Below are 20,477 nucleotides of genomic sequence, written 5' to 3' on the forward strand. Positions count from 1 at the left end.
GTGTCACTCGGAAGAGCTGGATATTCTAGCCCCTCATCAGCGAGGTGATTCCTAGCGAATATCGAGCACATCGGTCACGGAAACAGATTGGAATACAGTGCACCCCTCTTGGACCCGAATACTAACTACAATTTTTGTTTACATATTTCGTAATTCTTTACATTTTATTTGCAACTTAGCTAGAATAATGCGATCTTTCTTTCTTTTCCTTTTCCTTTTCCTTTTCCTTTTCCTTTTCCTTTTTCTTTTTCTTTTTCTTTTTCTTTTTCTTTCTTCCTTTCTTCAGCCATTTACCGTCCAGGTTTGGTTCTTCCCTCGGACTCAGCGAGCGATTCCACCTGCACCGCCTCAAGGGCATTGTCCTGGAGCGTGAGACTCTGGGTCGGTGATACAAATGGGGAGGAGGACCAGTAACTCGCCCAGGCGGGAGGACGGGAGGATTGCTAGGGATAGACAAGAACGAGGGAAGTAAGCGGTCGTGGACTTATGTTAGGTACCATCCCGGCATTTGCCTGGAGGAGAAGTGGGAAACCACGAAAAACCACTTCGAGCCTGAGGTAGTCATAAAGGGACCTACTATTCGTTTTTCTATCAATTCAATAACATTTTTTCCTCTCACCGGTACTCTTCGATGGGTACATTCAGAAAACTTTCGATGAGGTAAGAAGAAAATATCCGCCTCTGTGGTGTAGTGGTTAGTGTGATTAGCTGCCACCCCTGGAGGCCCGGGTTCGATTCCTGGCTCTGCCACGAAATTTGAAATGTGATACGAGGGCTGGAACGGGGTTCACTCAGCCTCGGGAGGTCAAATGAGTAGAGGTGGGTTCAATTCCCACCTCAGCCATCCTGGAAGTGGTTTTCCGTGGTTTCCCACTTCTCCTCCAGGCAAATGCCGGAATGGTACCTAACTTAAGGCCACGGCCGCTTCCTTCCCTCTTCCTTGTCTATCCCTTCCAATCTTCCCATCCCCCCGCAAGGCCCCTGTTCAGCATAGCAGGTGAGGCTGCCTGGGCGAGGTACTGGTCATCCTCCCCAGTTTCATTCCCCGACCGAGAGTCTGAAGCTCCAGGACACTGCCCTTGAGGTGGTAGAGGTGAGATCCCTCGCTGAGTCCGAGGGAAAAATCGACCCTGGAGTGTAAACAGATTAAGAAGCAGAAGAAGAAGAAGAAGAAGAAGAAGAAGAAGATTAGGGCAAAGAGTATGGATAAAGATCTCAGGAGAAAAAATGGATGTGTTTAGGTATGCTGGTATCATTGCCATAATAGCAGAGAGCAAGGAGGAGTTGAACAGACCTACAATATTAAAAGAAATGGATAATACCTTTCTAAGCGAGTACAACATGGCAATTAATACTGTGCCGATGACCTTGGATATTAGTCCCCTTTAAACAACAAAGAACAACATATAATACGGACAAGACAAGGATACTGGTGGTAAGCAAGCATCACACTGAAGATGAAATAACTCTGCGTGGGAAACATGTCAATAACGTTAAAGAATTTATTTACTTGGGAAGAAAACAGCTGACAGTAGATGTAAAAGATATCTCTCTTTATCAGAATTAACCAAGCGAAGACAGTCTTCAATAAGAAAGTTAAGCTCTTCACGTCTAACATCAACTTGTGGCCAAGAAAACAACTACTCAAGACATGTGTGTGAAGTGTGTTTTTCTATGGAATTGAGACTTGGATATTAGGCGTGACAGATAGAATAAGACTCGTAGCATTCGAGTTATGGCATTACAGAAGAACACTCAAGATATCCTGGACAGACAGAGTCAGCAATACTAACAAGAAGTGAGAAGAATGGATGTTTGACTTAGTACATGAGAAAAACAAGGAACACCTGGAATTAGGCATGGAAGTCTACTGGACACGATCTTGGAGTGTTCTGTGGAGGGAATCAATTATAGAGGCATGCCCAAACTGAACTACATCGGGCAACTAATGGAGGAGCTGTGCTGCCAATTCTACGTGCAAGACGGAGACTTGCTGGAGAATTGCTGCCAACCAACCTGCAGGTTGACAACCTTACAATAGAGGAAACGTAAATGGTACGTTTTGTCAATACACTTAAATTAAGGTTTCTTATCTTTTTATCCCGTATATTTTATACTTAACTGGAAAGTAGACTGAGGTAAATTTTGCACGTCTATCTCTTCCTTTGTTTGTTTGTTTGTTTGTTTGTTTGTTTGTTTGTTTGTTTGTTTGTTTGTTTGTTTGTTTGTTTGTTTGTTTGTTTGTTTGTTTGTTTGTTTGTTTGTTTGTTTGTTTGTTTGTTTCGACATCACGGAGAGATGGATGAAGGGAATTTCTCGAAATTCGGTATTTGAGTTTAGGGATAGCCGGACTATCCATTAGGATAAATATTATTTGATTATTATACAGTGGCGTAGCAATATTAAGCGGGTCAATGCAAGAAATGACAAATATCTCCATTAATATTCTTCTGACTCGTTATGCTCATAGCCTATGACTTAGTTCAATCTCCTGACTATCCCTCTCTATTTCAGCCGATCTTCTGCTCTTCTGATGGAGTTTGTAGAGGTAATCTGTTGAAGCATTTAATATGGTCCAGCCATCTAACTGCTGTTCAACCTCTGGCCCGCTTTATGACTGCCTTTCCTTGGACAACTAATTTCTCAAGAGTAGTTCCATCACATGCCTTTGCTGGCAGAACCTAGTGTTTACAGTGTACTATGTCTTCTGGTATGGGCTAGAGCAATTTTGTTACTTTCATTGATCTGTCTCTGTCTTATCCTTGGCTGTGACAATACGAAAGTGACTGAGGTATGAGCGATGCTAGTAATGCCATTCCTTCTGCAGCCAGTCCCTGCTATGAATGGTGTGAAAATGTTGCTCATAGGGTCGGTTTGTGCATGCATTTCAGTGGACTTGGCAGACTGATATGTAACAGCAACTTCTGGCTCGGTGAGGAAAGCAACGGGAAACTACCTCACTCCTCATTTCCCTAGTACGCCTCTTCAGTGATGCCTAGGCCATCTATGACAGCTGATGGCAGAGCTGTTGAGAATCCAACCAGCCTTAGGGCTGAAGACTGAACATACACACAGTTCCATCAACGGCGTACCGCTTTTCCATAATATTGTAAAATGCGACGTCTGCAAATTGTGTGGATAACCTGCGACGAATATCTAGTTCACTAAAAATAAATATGTTAGTTCTTCTGGCCGTCCAAGGAATGCTGATTTTTTCGTCGCCAGCACCACATTTCAAAGATATCTGTGCGATTTATATCTGATGCCATCGTTGCTATGATTCAACACCGTACAGAAAAACGCTGAACAACTGTGTTTGTATACGTTGTTTCTTTGTTGACTTTTCATCTCTTTATCAGACCATATCTTTATTAATATTAGCTGTATGAAAAAAGACTGTGCCTTAAGGAAAGTTGAGTGAAAATAATCGACGATGATGTTTTATACTGCATATGAGGAATAGAAACGGAGATTTTGCGTGAGTTAAACACTGAAAAATTCGGAAAGCAGAGACCTGGAGGTAACCCACGGCCATACAAATATTGTATCTGAAAGGAAGAAAAAGAAAAATCAGCAGATTAATGTGGTTGGGAAAATGGAGGGTGATGTGTCTGTCAAAGAAACCTATATATAGGAAATCCATGCGGCAGAAGATGGAAAGGAAGACCTCGAAAAAGATGGTTGGTTGATGTGAAGGAAGATTTAAGAAAGATAGGAATAAGAAGATAGAGTAAACGTGCTGGAGATCGTGGAAATTGGATTACAATCGTCAGAGAGTAAATTAAAAATCCGAATCATAATTAATTTATCGCAAGAGATATATATTTTCCGTTTCGCCTACAAAATTTGTCGACTATAGCATCTCAGTATCAATTGGAGAGAGTGCTTTCAGTAAATTAAAAGAAATGAAATGAAAGCATACCTGCTCTTTAGAATGAGCCGGAAAGGTTTGTCATCTAAATTGAGGATGAAATTGCCAAACGTTAGAATAATTTATCTCTAATACTTACTAATAGTTTGTTTAAATAAGCCCATATACTTTTATGGAAAGAAAAGTTAGTCGCGAAAAATTTGTGTGTGGAAATAGGATAGTCTATATAACATTTTACGCTGTGGTGGATGTGTCTATTCTTGTCATTTTAGTGCGAAATGAAAATTAATTTGATATTTTGAAAGTAACATCATACAGTAGAGGTGTTTGAAACAAATGTGATGCAGTGGTATGGATTAACTCTAATATCAAGGATGTTGCTGGATGGAGTCTTCATGTATGGTAAGTCGTTTATTAAAACATATTATTTAAGTTTCAGTGCTTAAGAGACCACAGACCTTCAAAATGCACATTGGGGAGCTAATATCACGGAGGGAGTTGGGCGTGCAGTTAGGGTCGAGCAGCTGTGAGCTTGCATTCGGGAGATAGTGGGTTCGAACCCCACTGTCGACTGTCCTGAAGATAGTTTCCCGTGGTTTCCTATTTTCAAACCAGGCAGATACTAACGCTGTACCTTAATTAAAGCCACGACCGCTTCCTTCCCACTCCTAGCTGTTTCCTATCACATCTTCGCCATAAGGCGTAAGGCAAATTGTAAGAAAAAATTATAGGAAATTCGTTTGCGCCGAGCCTGACTGGGAGGGTTATCAGGAGTAACAAGTACGAAGTACTTAATGGAAATTCCGCACGCGGTAAAGCCATCGAACCTTACCACGAACCACATGTCCCCGCACCTTTAGCTTTGTTCACGGTTGGGTACATTGTAGCGGGAAACCAAGAGACAGGAAATTGTAGTAAAGTAGTACATTGTAACATAAATGCGGAGTCCGGCTCGCTGGCTAAACGATCAGCGTACTGGCCTCAGAACCGGAGGGTCCTGGGTTCGATTCCCAAATGGTTTAAAGGTTTTAAGTGCACATGGTTCATTCGCGTGCTTCGGAGACTGGGTGTTTGTATTTGTGTTGATAAACTCTCTCCATCTACACACAACTCACCATAGAAACTCGCAATAGTGAATACATCGTTCCATGTAGGGTTAGCGTCAGGAAGAGCATCTGGCCGTAAAGCTGGGCCAAATCTTCACCAAATGCTGAAAATTGAAAAAAAACGGTAGGATGGTGAAGAAGAATATATATATATATATATATATATATATATATATATATATATATATATATATATATATATATATATATATATATATATATTGCTATTTGCTTTACGTCGCACAGTCACAGATAGGTCTTATGGCGACGATGGGATAGGAAAGGCCTGGAAATTGGAATGAAGCGTCGTGGCCTTAATTAAGGTACAGTCCCGGCATTTTCCTGATGTGAAAATGGGAAACCACGGAAAACCATCTTCAAGGCTGCCGACAGTAGAGCTCGAACCTATTATCTCCTGATTACAGAAGGCTCTATACGAAAATGAGTTTGAAAGTTTGAGTTTCACAATGATCCTTTCCACAAGTGTGTTACATGCTATGTTTCTACGAAAGTGACATAATATAATAGATGAAATAAACGATTCTTACATAAGTCGCAATGATGATCCATGCCCATTGTCTTCTGTGTCCACTTCAAAGAAAAACTTGTCGTATTTCAAGTTAATTGCTTTCACATATAATTTCAAACAACTGCAGGCTACATCACAGCTAATAATCATTTATGAATCATTATACAAGTGTTTACATTGCAATATTATTATTAATAAGAATGTAGGTGCAAAAACTGATACAGGAAAAATATTTCCACAATCATTGCCCGAAACCAATGTTTGAGTCGAAGCTCTCTTGACGGACACACTGTTTTTCCACAGGGAAGCCAAGAGACACAGCAGAGGATGTCAGTACACTGACAACGTGGCATTTCAGTATCTGAAAGCCTTCTGTTTAGACGGCAATCACCTTGGCAAGCCAAGATTCATATATGCCACAGATTATTCAGGTCCTTTATACACTTGCACAATTCCATAATGATTAATCGCACTGCCATATTAAACTTTCACCTTTAATTGATTATTGATATTTTTAAGGAATGAACAGCAAATAATAAGTCCTGCTCCTTGGCTGATGGTCCGCCTTCTTGCCTTCGGTTCACAGGGCCCTCGGTTCGATTTCCAGCCAGCGAAAGGTTTTAACAGCGTATAGCTAATTCCTCTTGGGCGGGGACTGGATGTTTCTGATCGTTTCATTACACACCATCACCTATACACAGCACATCACTCGACCTGCCACCACAGAATCACGTAACATTGATGCATCCCTCCACAGAGGGCACGAGTCGGTAAGGGCATCTGGTCGTAAAACTCGGCTTAAGTCACATTAGGCCCATCGTCAGATGATTGGTAAAAGACCCGGAAAGAAAGAAAGAACAGCAAATAATTAAATAAGTGTACAGTCGCTACAAAAATGATTAGCACGTGGTATTGTCAAGTTCATCGGAAGGACACTTTACTTTTCTCAGAAACATCTGAACCTAATGTTTGCTGTGGGTATCCGCAGGGTTTGAATCTACACAGACCAAGCTAGTTGGCCGTGCGGTTAGGGTCGCGTAGCTGTGAGTTCGAATTCGGGAGATGGTCACTTCGAATCCCTCGGTCGGCAGCCCTGAAAATGGTTTTTCCGTGGTTTCCCCATTTCCACACCTGGCTGTACATTAATCAAAGCCACGGTCACTTCCTTCCCGCTCCTAAGACTTTCCTACCCCATCGTCCCCATGCATCGGTGCGACGTAAAGAAAACTGTAAAAATAATCCATGTCCTCACACTTTCTCTGAACGAGTACACGTATGATAAAGGCTAATCTGGAAATTAAGATTAACTGGACCCTCTTCTTGTTAGTAACAGCTCCAAGTACTGAAGGCTACAACTCTGACAGCCTCTCGTTTGGAATATACACATAACAAGTTTGGAGGCGACTACTTCCCTTTCTGTAGGCCCTTTTTATTATATCATGTGAGATGTAATACGAGAGACACGTACAGATAATTTTGCGGGTCCAAAATGGATATGAAAATTGTTTCTGGACTGGGATATGGTAAATTCCCATTGGGAGGCTGTGTAAACTATGAATTCTCTGCCAGTCTCAGTGTTCAATTGACCAGCGTAACATTTTTCTTCCCAGTTTACCAGAATTTGGACTGGCAGTGCTCAATACATAGAAATCTTCAATTACGTTTATTTTGTGCCTTTAACAGTGGGGAATATTAACATGGCGTGTGAAAGCAGCAAGGATTAAGCCGCTGCTACTCACAATGTTGCCAATTTAGACCGTGGGCTGAAGAGTGTCTTAGACAATATGGTATAAAAGGAGCTTGAAAAGACATTTTCTTTTAATACCAATATGGTAGGTGATCTGAAGAAGATATATTTAGAAAATAAAGAATCGTAAATTAGACACATGAGAGAAGATTATTTGAGTGCTAAGTGTGACGATCTGGACAGTATAGTAGGAGAGTTAATATATACATATACCAAATTAACCCTTCAATGCACAGTATCGCATATGTGCAAAGGAGAATGTACTTGCTTGCTACATCTGCTTTATGAGTTAACAAGTGTGCATTTACTTTTACCTCGCAGACGAACTCACTACGTGTCGTTAGTGTAGCTTCGCATATACCGGTATGTAAAATGTTCAAAACACTTAACATTTGACTGGTCCAATAAATAAATAAATAAATAAATAAATAAATAAATAAATAAATAAATAAATAAATAAATAAATAAATAAATAAATAAATAAATAAATAAATAAATATTTTTAAGTATTTGAAATATTTTTCTTATAATAATGCATTACGTTTGGAATGAAAAACCATAATACTTGAAAGAAATAATGTATTGTGCATTTAAGGGTTAAAATGATGCCCTAGGCTTTCCTTATTTTGTTATTTTATTTAAATACTAGCTATATTACCCGTTGTTGATGGAACTGTCATTTACCATGTGCACGATAACGTTTCTATCGAACACTCTTGTTGATGTTGAGATCGCCCGGCACCTACGATATAGGACATAAAAAGAATACAAAATGGAATAAATCTACTACTATACAAACATCAAACACTTGAATACAAAAAGTGCACACATATTCATTGGTTGTCCAGGGAACTACAAAACTCTTTTAACGCACGAAGAGGTTAAAATGGCGCAAGTATAATCTAGCCGCTCTAGTGTTATGAAAGGTGAGTTGCATAAGATTTAGGGGTTCCGATAGTTCAGATCGCTCTATTTGTGCTTGTAATCTCACTGCAGAAGCGTTGTGCGGGTAGCAGACACTTGCGCCTCGCTTAAATACGTTTGTATTCTAACTTCTTCGTGCCTAAAATTCATTTTCCTACTAACAAGTTTAAAACAGAATCCACAGTTGTAACCCTTCAGGCAACCAACTCAATGTTGAATACATCCTAGGGATATGAGCTACGAGTTTTCGATAAATAAAATATAATAAATTATGAGAATATATTCTTTACTTATTCCTAAAAATTACAATGCTTTCCTTACTCATAGTTATTTGGTCGATTAGGTTGCCGTTTGCATATTTTTTCTACCACTACGAGCGCTAATGTGAGTCAATGCAGAGTTTCACTTAAGTCCTTATAACTAAATTCGGTGTGGACATTTTTCAAAAAATCAAACAAACGTTGAGGGTATTGAACCAAGGAACACATTAGAGAAATAATTATGTAAATACGTTAATTTGGATAGAATTTCAATAAAATTAAAACGAATAAAAAACAAGCGATTTTAGATCTTTCTCCGGAACTGCATTTAGGCGGGAAGTGATTATTGATTATTTTTCTTTTGATAGAGATTTCCAAGACTCACAATTTTAAATATTTCAGTGCCCTTTAGCTCTTCAACTTTCGGCACATTAAAAGGGACAACACTGATGGAGTTTACTATCACCTAGTGCTCTCATAGGAGAGTGAAGATTTCGTCCCTATAGGAAAAGCAAAGGTATTTCTGTTTGATGGCGCGACAGAGGATGAGAATGACGGGCTACAAATCTGGCAGATCCCTACATTGTGATGATTTAGATCTGTAAGATGCTGCGAGTCGAGCTGAGTAGCTTAGACAGTAGAGCGCTGGCCTCCTGACTCCAAGTTGGAAGGTTCGAACCTGGCTCAGTCAGGTGGTATTTGAAGGTGTTCAAATTCTACAGTCTCGTGATGGTAGATTTTTCCAGGCTGACAAACAACTCCTTTTGGAAGAAATTCTGGTACCTCAGCGTCTCCAAAAGCCTCAAAAGTAGTTAGTGGTACGTGAAACCTATAATAAATGTCTACCACTTAGACCTGTTTCCTTATACGGGATGGGGGATAAGGTGAGACGAAATTACACGGCATGCTTTTGTGATCGGATGCCTTTCCTGATGCCAACCTCAGCTAAGGAGGTAATGAACATGAACTGAATGATGGTGAATGGAATTGGGAAAGGAGGGGGAAGGAATCGGCTGTGGCCCCTGAATAGGAATTGCCCAATAGAAAACTTCAACAACAACAAAACTCAGAACAGACGACACACAATGTGGTCTTTTGGCAATGTACAGTAGTTGGAAAACTCACAAAATTTTATATTTTTAGGGGAGATTGCAATAATAAATACATTATTGAGCAAATATACAAGATTTATTGCATTTAAAGCATTAAACCGCATTCTCAGCTGTGAAAAAACTGCAGATAGCGATTGACAAAAATACAAACGAGATATGTAGTAGATTTAATAACATTTTTGGAAAATAATACTATAGAAGTAATCAAAACAAAATAAAGACATACAGTCAACTGTAACTTTCGAGTCACATCTCAAAAGGGCCTTACGAGAAATTGAGGGCCCCATATCGTACAAACGGGAGGCGAAGGGGGGGGGAATAGTGCGAAATTTTCTGCAATACTTCTTTTTTTATTTGGGCACTGAAAGACACTGGCTTTAATATCTATATAATTGCAACGTTAGTTGAGGTTAAATACAGTTTTGAAACCTCAGATGAACTTGAAAACTGACTAATAAGATAAATGAAAGTTACTTAACTTTTCAAAAGACCCTGGGGCCGATGACCTTAGATGTTAGGCCGCTTTAAACAACAAGCATCAGCATCAAACATCATCGAAAGGCTCTACGTGTGGACATAAGATAATTTTTAAATTTAAAGTACACTACAGATTAGTAAAAACTGTGTGGATAACGTTCATTAGGCTAATTAAATTACGCTGAAAATGATACAAGGCATTTGCAAGTTGTAGCTAGTTCGGATGTTCACTTTCGCAACCTCTCTGACCTTCAGGGCAATAGACCCCTGTTTCCAGACACACTGGGCATTTTACTTTCAGGATATAACCTGCAGCAATAAGTTGTGCGTTATTGCTGAATTGATTTTTGTCACCGACATTGCCAAACAAACACACTCTAATCGTCTCCCGAATGCTGAGCTCGGTACGTAAAGCCAATAATTAGATGCTACGAGTATGGAGACATAAGACACGCTGATTGTACTGAGGTGCAGCTGCCTCGTGTCCTCACCCGAGCAGAACATTGAGCGCGGCGACCAGGCGGTGCCACGAGAAGACGCGCGCGTGCCACCGATCGGTTCCTGGTGGGTGCACCCGACTCCAAGCTGTCGTCTGCGACAGGTAGTGAGCTACCCACCCCCAGTGGCAAGTGTTTCCTGCCTCAACACTAGAAACCTGTATAATTCCAGCGACCAAAATATGCGGATAATATTTAGCTTTACAGTAACAATAAATTACTTGTTGTACTACTTGTAGTTGCTCAGTGCAGACATTGGAGCAACCAGCAACTATGATGGGACTCTACAGTGTCAATCTATAATGGTGGTCATTACCGTTATCATGTAGGAAAAGCAATACTGTGAATATTTATTCAGTTTTCAGTCTCCAAGCCTCTGCGAATGAAAGCACTTGTATCTGCAATCCTCTATTTGCAAATAGCATAATGACCTCGTAAGTTCCAAACTTCCTATCTAAAGCACTTTCAATGCTAGGTTTATTATGTATACGTACTCCCTCTGTGCTGGATACTTCCCAAGAATATTCGATTATTAGGACATTAGGGTGATAATGTTTAAGGCAAAGTATAAAACACAAAAAAGTGAAAAAACACACACATTTTCGTTCACATTCATAACGTTCCATTTCCGAAGTCTACCATTCGTAGAAATAGGGTAAACTCATAAGACATTTTGTAATATTCATTGGTAGCTTCATAATAACCTGTACCAGTGCAGAACTGATCAAATACAGATGGAAATACGTTTTCGGGGAATCGTCACGTAGGCTAATATTATTGTCTAAAAAACCAAACCAAACCCAATGGCACTACAGCCCTTGAAGGGCCTACCAAGCGACCGATGCTCATCCTGAAGGCCTGCAGATTATGAGGTGTCGTATGGTCAGCACGGCGAATCATCTCGGCCATTATTCCTGGCTTTCTAGGCCGTATTATTGTCTAGAACATTTAAATTGCGTGAAAAGAAATTGGAGTAAATTGACCAGCAATTCAAGAACATTATGATGAATTATTTATTTATTTCCGCTTCTGTGGTTGTGGTAGATTTTTTCATCTTCGTCTTCCTCACTGATGTCATCGTCATTGCCCGCATCTTCACTGTCATGTTTTATCATAACATCTTCAATATTGTATTCACCGTCACCATTCACCGTCATCATCTATGTCACTGTTGTTGTTTGAGTCATCAGTCCATAGGCTGGTTTGATGCAGACCACCATGTCACCCTATCCTGTGCTAACCTTTTCATTCCTACGTAACTAATGCATCCTGCATATGCTCTAATCTGCTTGTCATATTCATACCTTGGTCTACCTCTACCGTTCTTACCGCCTACACTTCCCTCAAAAACTAACTAAACAAGTCCTAGTTATCTTTTTTTTTTTTTTTTTTTTTTGCTAGTTGCTTTACGTCGAACCGACACAGATAGGTCTTATGGCGACGATGGGACAGGGAAGGGCTAGGAGTGGGAAGGAAGCGGCCGTGGCCTTAATTAAGGTACAGCCCCAGCATTTGCCTAGTGTGAAAATGGGAAACCACGGAAAACCATTTTCAGGGCTGCCGATAGTGGGGTTCGAACCTACTATCTCCCGAATACTGGATACTGGCCGCACTTAAGCGACTGCAGCTATCGAGCTCGGTCCTAATTATCTTAAGGTGTGTCCTATCATTCTAAGTCTTCTTCTCGTCAAATTTAGACAAATCGATCTCCTCTCACCAATTCGATTCACTATGACCTCATTCGTGTTTCGATCTGTCCATCTCACCTTCAGCATTCTTCTGTAACACCACATTTCAAAAGCTTCTATTCTTTCTTTCTGAGCTAGTTATCGTCCATGTTTCACTTTCACACAATGCCACGCTCTAGACGAAAGTCTTCAGTAACATCTTTCTAATTCGCACATCAATGTTGCAAGTGAGCACATTTCCTCCTTGCTTGTGCTAGTCCGCATTTTATATCGCCTTTACTTCTGCCATCATTAGTTATTTTACTACCCAAGTAACAATATTCGTCTACTTCCTGTAAGCTTCAGTTCCTAATATAATACTTCCTGCATCACCTGACTTCGTTCGAATACACTCCATTACTTTTGTTTTAGACTTATTTATTTTAATCTTGTACTCCTTACCCCAAGACTCTGTTCATACCATTCAGCAAATTATCTTGATCTTCTGCAGTCTCAGATAAAATAACAATATCATCGGCAAATCTCAGGGTTTCGCTTTCCTCTCCTTGGATAGTGATTCCCTTTCCAAATTCCTGTTCGACTTCCCTTACTGCCTGTTCTACACATACATTAAAAGGGAGGGAGACAAACTGCAGCCGTGCCTCACTCCTTTCTCGAATGATGTTCTTTTTTCAAAGCCGTCGATTCTTGTCACTACCAACTAAATACTGTTAACTTTCGTCATTACCGTCTCCTCTTTCGCGACGAAGCCACTTTTGTTGTTGTGGTCGGAAGCACGGATGATATATATTTCATCATTGCTAAGAAACAAAATTCTAACGTAAATACGAGGAAAAGTGAACTATCTCTCCTTTAGAACTTTCCTGAATTTCTGGTGCAACTGTTCGGTTGTTGAACGTATTTGTACCGGCTTAGCAAATTGAACGCTACACGAAAACGTAAATTTACGCGTTTAGCAGTGATCGGGTTGAATAATTCATGACCTTGTCCAATGACTTGTTCTGATTGACGGACTGTACTGAAAGCCTGCAGTCTAATATATTGGAACTTGAAAATACTGAAGGTGCACTTAGTATGATATGAAAGTTACCCTTTCCAAGACTAAGGTGAAATCAGTAAGGAAGAAACCTAAGAGAATGGAATGTCAGGTTGGGATACAAAGCTGGAACAGGTAGATCATTTCAAGTATTTAGTATGTGTATTATCCGAGGATGGTAGTATAGTAAGTGATACTGAATCAAGGTGCAGCAAAGCTAATGAAGTGAGCTCGCGGATTAAATCCTGTACCAGGTCGAAATTTGAGTATATCCTTCCACATAGGGTTGGCGTCAGGAAGGGCATCCGGCCGTAAAACAAAGCCAAATCCACAAGATCGACACGGCTCGCTCCTGCGAACTCACAGATTTGGGAATAACGGTTACATAAGAATAATAAATTATTTCATGGCGTACTGCCAAATAAGCAAGCCTCCGTGGCTCAGGTGGCAGCACGCCGGCCTCTCACCGCTGGGTTCCGTGGTTCAAATCCCGGTCACTCCATGTGAGATTTGTGCTGGACAAAGCGGAGGTGGGACAGGTTTTTCTCCGGGCACTCCGGTTTTCCCTGTCATCTTTCATTCCAGCACCACTCTTCAATCTCATTTCATTTCATTAATCATTCATTAATCATTGCCCCAGAGGAGTTCGACAGGCCTCGGCAGCCGGCACAATTCCCATCCTCGCCTCTAGAAGGGGGCTTCATTCATTCCATTCCTGATCCGGTCAAATGACTGGAACAGGTTGTGGATTTTCATTTTTCACTGCCAAATAAATTTGCAATTATGACAATTTTTCGCCAACGGAACACTGCAGACCGGGTACTAAATAAAAGTATTTCCCTGGTTAAAAAATTAATAGTCATAATGGTATTGTGAAGACACATCTGTCTCCATCTTTCCAGCTGTGTTCTGTTGCATTTTAAGTAAGTTAACCAAAGAAACACTCGCACTAAGACGTTCAAAAAAAGAACTATCAAGTTAACTTCTCATAATGACACAAAAATCACGGCACGTAATCGTCTGTTTAAAGGATCACATCTGGACTTCTAACAATATTCGAAGAAATAAGTAAACCGTTGGCGTGTAGACATCTCGACACTCGGATTATAAGAAACTGAAGACAATAATTGGAAGATGCTACACCTGGGGGAAGCACGGGACAAGATGAGCTGCTGTAGCACGCAAGGAACAATTACCAACCCTCATTACCTCAAATAAAAAGTGGCTTCAAGTTTTAGTTAATTACCGTAATATGTTAACCTTTGTTTAAAGTCTACTTTCGGTAGGGAAAATAACGTGAGATTTATATTAGTTCATTGCATCTGGTTTTTGTTAGGTGATGGCCCTGACGGCAGTTGTGTATTTTATTAATTAATTTAATTTTTATTTAATCGAATGGCACTTTTACAGAGTACGTTAAATCAATACTTCAATTCTTTCTCTCCGCACACATATGATTCATCCGCTCCGATCTCTGTTTCCGGAGATGTTCTATACCATGTGCCTGTTTTCATTTTCTTTCTTGTTCATCCCTGAAGATTGTCCGCCTCCGTAGCGTAACGGTTAGTGTTATTAGCTGGCGTCCTCGGGGGCCCGGGTTCGATTCCCGGTACTGCAAGAAATTTAAAATTGGAAGGAGGGCTGGTATGTGGTTGAAATGGTACATGCAGCTCACCTCCATTGGTGAAAAGAGCTGCACCACCTCGGGATGAGGACACGAGTTTACTTTTATCCCTGAAGATCACTTTTCAAATGTTGTCCCTAAATAACCTTCTGTTTGTGTATCCTTAACGTCAAGTTTTGCTGCTTGAGGTCATTTAAGGTCTGTGTAAACCTTACTGGTTGTACTTTAAATTTTGTGATTTTATTAAAAATTGGTGTAATCATTATTCGTCTGTTCAATTGACCGAAAAACAGAATTTTCTTGTACAGCTTAGTGTGTACTATATTATCTACATGTATGTAGATTTCTTTGTTAGATCGTGGCCTGTTGTATTCTCTTTCTGTTGTCCTTGTCCAAGAATGCTCCTAATCCGTTTTGTTTCTATGTTCATGATTTTGTTTATTTCACCTCTCCGCATTACCGTACTTTTAGTGTTTCGGCTTCATAAAGAGCCTCAGGTCTCAGCACTGTATCCTAAAGTCACATGACAAGGCCTTTTTTGCATACAGTTCTTCTCTTGAATGATACATGTCTCTTCTTCGCTCTTACCTATAAGCTGTTTCTTTTTTCATTGATGTTTATTCATTCACCTAAAGGAGTTGACTTGTTTGAATTTTTGTCATTATTTTATCAGGACAATCTTTAACGTTTGTTATAAATTTTGCCTTTGGGGAGGAGACTTGTAAACTATCTTTCCCGCTTGCTGTATTAAGTTTTCCATTTTGGCAGTTCTCCGGCGTGTCCTTAATCAAGGCAATCCCATCCACGAAGGCCAATCAGAACCGATAAAAATCCCCGACCCGGCCGGGAATCTAACCCGGGACCCTCTAAACCGCAGGCCAGTACGCTGACCATTCAGCCAACAAGTCGGAAAGTCTACTTTATTTTACAGAACATCATCATCATCATCATCATCATTTCCCTTTATCCAGCTGTAGCCGGGTAGGGGCAAATATGGTTCCTCTCCATTTTCTTCGGTCTTTCCACCACTCCTCCTCCAACACTGTGTCCCAGTCCAGGTTTCCTTCTATAATACCGCGTTGGATTGTGTCCCTCCATCTCAATCGTGGTCGTCCACGGCCTCTCCTTCCTTGCATTTGCATTTCCATCACCTTTTTTTTAGCATTCTTTCATCACTCATTCGCTTTACATCCCCAAACCATCTTAGTCGGCTCTTCTCAATTCTATCTTTCATTTTTTCCACTCCAATTTCTTCCCGGCTTTTCTCATTCCTTATTTTGTCTCTTCTACCCTTCTGTATAATACTCCTCAAAACCTTCATTTCGGCTGCCTGTATTCGACTCTCATTCTTCTTTGTCATTGTCCGAGTTTCTGCCCCGTAAGTAGTTATTGGTACGTAATACATCTTGTACATACGGAGTTTCCTTTGCTTCCATTGACATATCTTTGTCCCATAACATGTTTCTTACACTATGTTAGAAACAGCTTCCAGCTTGAATCTTCTTACTAATTTCAGCATCCAGTCGAGCATTCTCCACTAATTCACTCCCCAGGTATTTAAATGTTTCCACTACTTCCAGGGGCTTGTCTGCAAGTCTAATTTGACCTTTCCCTTCTTTCTCCCCTCTAGTCATAACGAGGGTTTTACTCTTCTCTACACTTATTTTCAACCCACATTCTTCTATTTTCCCATTCACCACATCCAACTGTTCTTGAACCTTCCTGTCGTCTTCTCCGCAAATCACAATATCATCTGCAAATAACGACATGTTCATTTCTCTTCCTCCATATTCTGCTTTTGCTGTTCTCATGATGTCATCCATTACTATTGTAAACAGGATTGGTGATAGAACACTTCCCTGTCTCAGTCCACAAGTTATTTTGAACCAACTTGTGTTTGCACGCAACTGCAACATTCCTTGTACATTGCCATGATCATTTTTATTAATCCCTGTCCAATTCCTTTTTTGCACCAGACTGTCCCAAACTTTAGTCCTGGGGACACTGTCATATGCCTTTACAATGTCGATGAATGCCATCACCATATCATTCCCGTACTCCAATATGGTAAAATATCGCATGAATGAGTTACCTGTAAGTACCTAGGTGATAATATGAGAAAATATCGTCATTGTGATGATGACATAAAGGAGGCTGTAAATAAAGGTAATGTAAAGGAGATGGTGTAACATATATCACTGGTAAGACTCCATTTGACCGAGCTCGATAACTGCAGTCGCTACGTGCGGCCAGTATCCAGTATTCGGGAGATAGTAGCTTCGAATCCCACTGTCGACAACCCTGAAGATGGTTTTCCGTGGTTTCCCATTTTCACACCAGGCAAATGCTGGGGCTGTACCTTAATTAAGGCCACGGCCGCTTCCTTCCCACTCCTAGCCCCTCCCTGTCCCATCGCTCCATAAGACCTATCTGTGTCGGTGCGACGTAAAGCAACTAGCAAAAAAAAAAAAAAGACTCCATTTGGAGTATGGTTCCAGTGCATGGGACTCTGACCAGGATTATTTGATACAAGAACTGGAAAAGATCCAATGAAAAGCAGCACAATTTGTAGTGTTACGAAAATGTCGCAAACTTTGCACTGTGAAGACTTGGTAGTAAAGAGGCGAGCTGCTCGACTAAGCGGTATGATACGAGTTGTCAGTGGATGCGTGAAATGAGATTAGTTTCAGTGGTTTCCTTTTGTTTTTCAATTGGCTTTAAGTCGCACCAGCACAGGCATTCTTATGGCGACGATGGGATAGGAAAGGGCTAGGAGTTGGAAGGAAGCGGCCGTGGCTTTAATTAAGGTACAGCCCCAGTATTGGCTGGTGTGAACGTGGGAAAACAAGGAAAACCAACTTCAGGGCTGCCGACAGTGGGGTTCGAGCCCACTATCTCCCGAATGCAAGCTCACAGCTACGCACCCTAACCGCACAGCCAACTCGCTCGGTAGTGGAATTTTTAAAGGTAGGAGAGATCATAATGATGAAGGAATTCAAGACGACAAATTCGTTCAAAGGAAGAGAAATTGGTGATTCAAATAATGTACCAAGGAAAGTGTTCGATGAATTTTCAAGTTCGTTGAAATCTTTTAAGGAAAACATAGGTAAGCAACCGATTGGGAGTCTGCCACTTGGCCGACAGCTCTAAATATATATCAATAGTTGATTGACTGATAATAAAACATTGAGAGGAAGTTTGCAATCGATAGGCTAGTTCTGTCAGATTGAGTACAGATAATTCCTGGCGTAAACCAACATCAAGACGAGCGAAAAATCTAGGTTTGGAGAAACTTACGACGAAGAGAAACGTGTTTATAATTTTGCAGTTCCATTCTTGTCATGAACGCGTCGCGCATTCTTAAGTTCCAACTTATCAATCTCGACGGGGCAGGTGGCTGCGATAGACTTTCTCCTCTCCGAGTACTCTTTGAGTGATGTTCATCAGGTTCCGTTCGTAGGTCTGTACCAGAGGTGTAATTGCCTTTCACTTCAACTGTTGTGTACGCTCCATAAGTCCATGATTCTATTTCATGATTGCCTCCATTAGGTGGAGAAGTCCTGTGGGCGTAATTACCTTTCACCCGTGGGGGTACAGGTCGGGTCAATGTTCTGTATGTCTTGCTTGTCACAGGCGAAAATAGCCTTCATTTCTGTTGGGCGTTGTCTGACACAGGTTGTACTTAACATTATCATCCGCCAGCACAAAACCAACAAGAAACATGTTGAGCACAAACGTTTGATTATTACTTAGGCGGCTTCAAGTACAAAGAAATAGCCTTGATTAAACTTCAGTCTGAATTGGCTTGTTTAACAGATTAAAATATTTTCGTAAACGATTTAATAAACTTATTTGAATAATTTACCATATCGCACTGCATAGCCTCAGAGGCGTTTATCATGCAGGAAGCGTACATTTTCAACACAATAGCCTAAGGCGTACCTGTTATATTAAGTTACTATAGAACAAGTGTTGCGATGACTTCATGTTTTCTTCGGCAAGGTATAATTGAAATTTTACTAAAGAATTTCTGAAGTAATTTAGACGGATATAACGGTAAATAAAAAATGAGAACACTTTATTTCTCCATGGTTTGTAATACCTTCGTATGGTAATGAAACAATTTTTGAACGTCCCAATGTAATAGAGAGATTTTGAGCTCCAATTTTAGCAACATCATGCTGTAACACTCGATTTAGAACTGCATTTTTGCTATATCAACTGAATTGTAATCTCCAGTTTTAGTAATAGACTGTTGTAATGGTATAATTTTAAATTCCAATTTTTGTAATAATCTGGTGCATGAACACAGTTGTAAAATATAATGTCTTAACATCCTGGTACAACAATGCACTTTTAATCCCCATTTTTTGTATCAATATTAAGTTCCAATTGTAGTAACATTGTGCTGTAACGCTGCAATTTGAATGTAACATTCTTATAACATGCAACATTAAACTCCCGGTTTTCTTCTTCTTTTCTCTTATTCTATTTCTTCAGCGATTGTCCCTCCTGTTCGCGAGGTCCATTGTCTCGATTTAGTTCTGTTTGTGGACAGCATCAGTCCATTGCTGCTTCCGTCTCCTTTTGGTATCCTACCGACGAATCTAACCTGTAACTGCTCTTCGCGATAGTATTAGCCCCTGTCCTTAGTTCATGTCCATAGCGTCACAAACGACTCTCCCGCATTTTGTCTTGAATTGGAGAATCGCCAAGTCTCTTCCTGATGGTTTCATTAGAGATGCGGTCCAGTTTAGTGACGTTAGATGTCCACCTCAACATCTTAGGCTCTCGCCATACTAAACGCGATTTACGCTGCGTAATTCACGTTATGTAATTCCAGTTCCATTCAAGTCCCGCTACATAGCAACCCATTCTGTGATCATTCTGTTCGGTTCTCAGCTGTGAGGTGGTCTTTTCTCAGTAAAGATGGACCCTATACAATTTGTGTGCAATTAGGAAGCTCTTGAAGGCGATAAAAGAAGAAAATATTGGATTTATCCTCTCCGTACGAAAATGTTATCCAGTGGCCAGTTTCATCCGTTGAACGAAGACTTCAATAAATATCCAGACAAGATATTTTGCGTAGTATCGTATGACATAAACTTCATTTCAAGAGCTACTAGAAATGTTAAAAGGATATACGTAGGTGGGTCAAAAGGTCAGTTGCACTAACGTGCCGCAGCAGCGCCCACACGTCTGTTAGGCAGGTGGCTGTGCTATCTCGTCTAGTATTGTGTGAATAGCTGCTAAATGCAATGGCGCGTCAACTGGACGTTCACTCCAAATATGAGGTGCGAGCGACAATCCGCTTCCTATGGACCAAAAGGAAGAATTGCACGGACATTCATCGTGAAATTAGTACTGTGTATGAGGAGCGGGCCATTTCCCGGCAAGGTATCGTAAAGTGGTGTCAGCAATTCGAAGCTGGACGCACGGATATAACGGACAACCATCGCGAAGGCAGGCCCGCAACGTCCAGGACCCGTGCAAAGGTCAACAGTGTGAATGCGATCATTAGACAGAACCGGCGAATTAAACTGAGGAAAATCGCGACGCAGCTGAACATGTCGTATGGCAGTGTGTTCGCCATTGTTCACGAGGAC

This window comes from Anabrus simplex, chromosome 7 (genome assembly GCF_040414725.1).
Source record: "Anabrus simplex isolate iqAnaSimp1 chromosome 7, ASM4041472v1, whole genome shotgun sequence".
In the NCBI taxonomy this organism is placed as follows: Eukaryota; Metazoa; Arthropoda; class Insecta; order Orthoptera; family Tettigoniidae; genus Anabrus; species Anabrus simplex.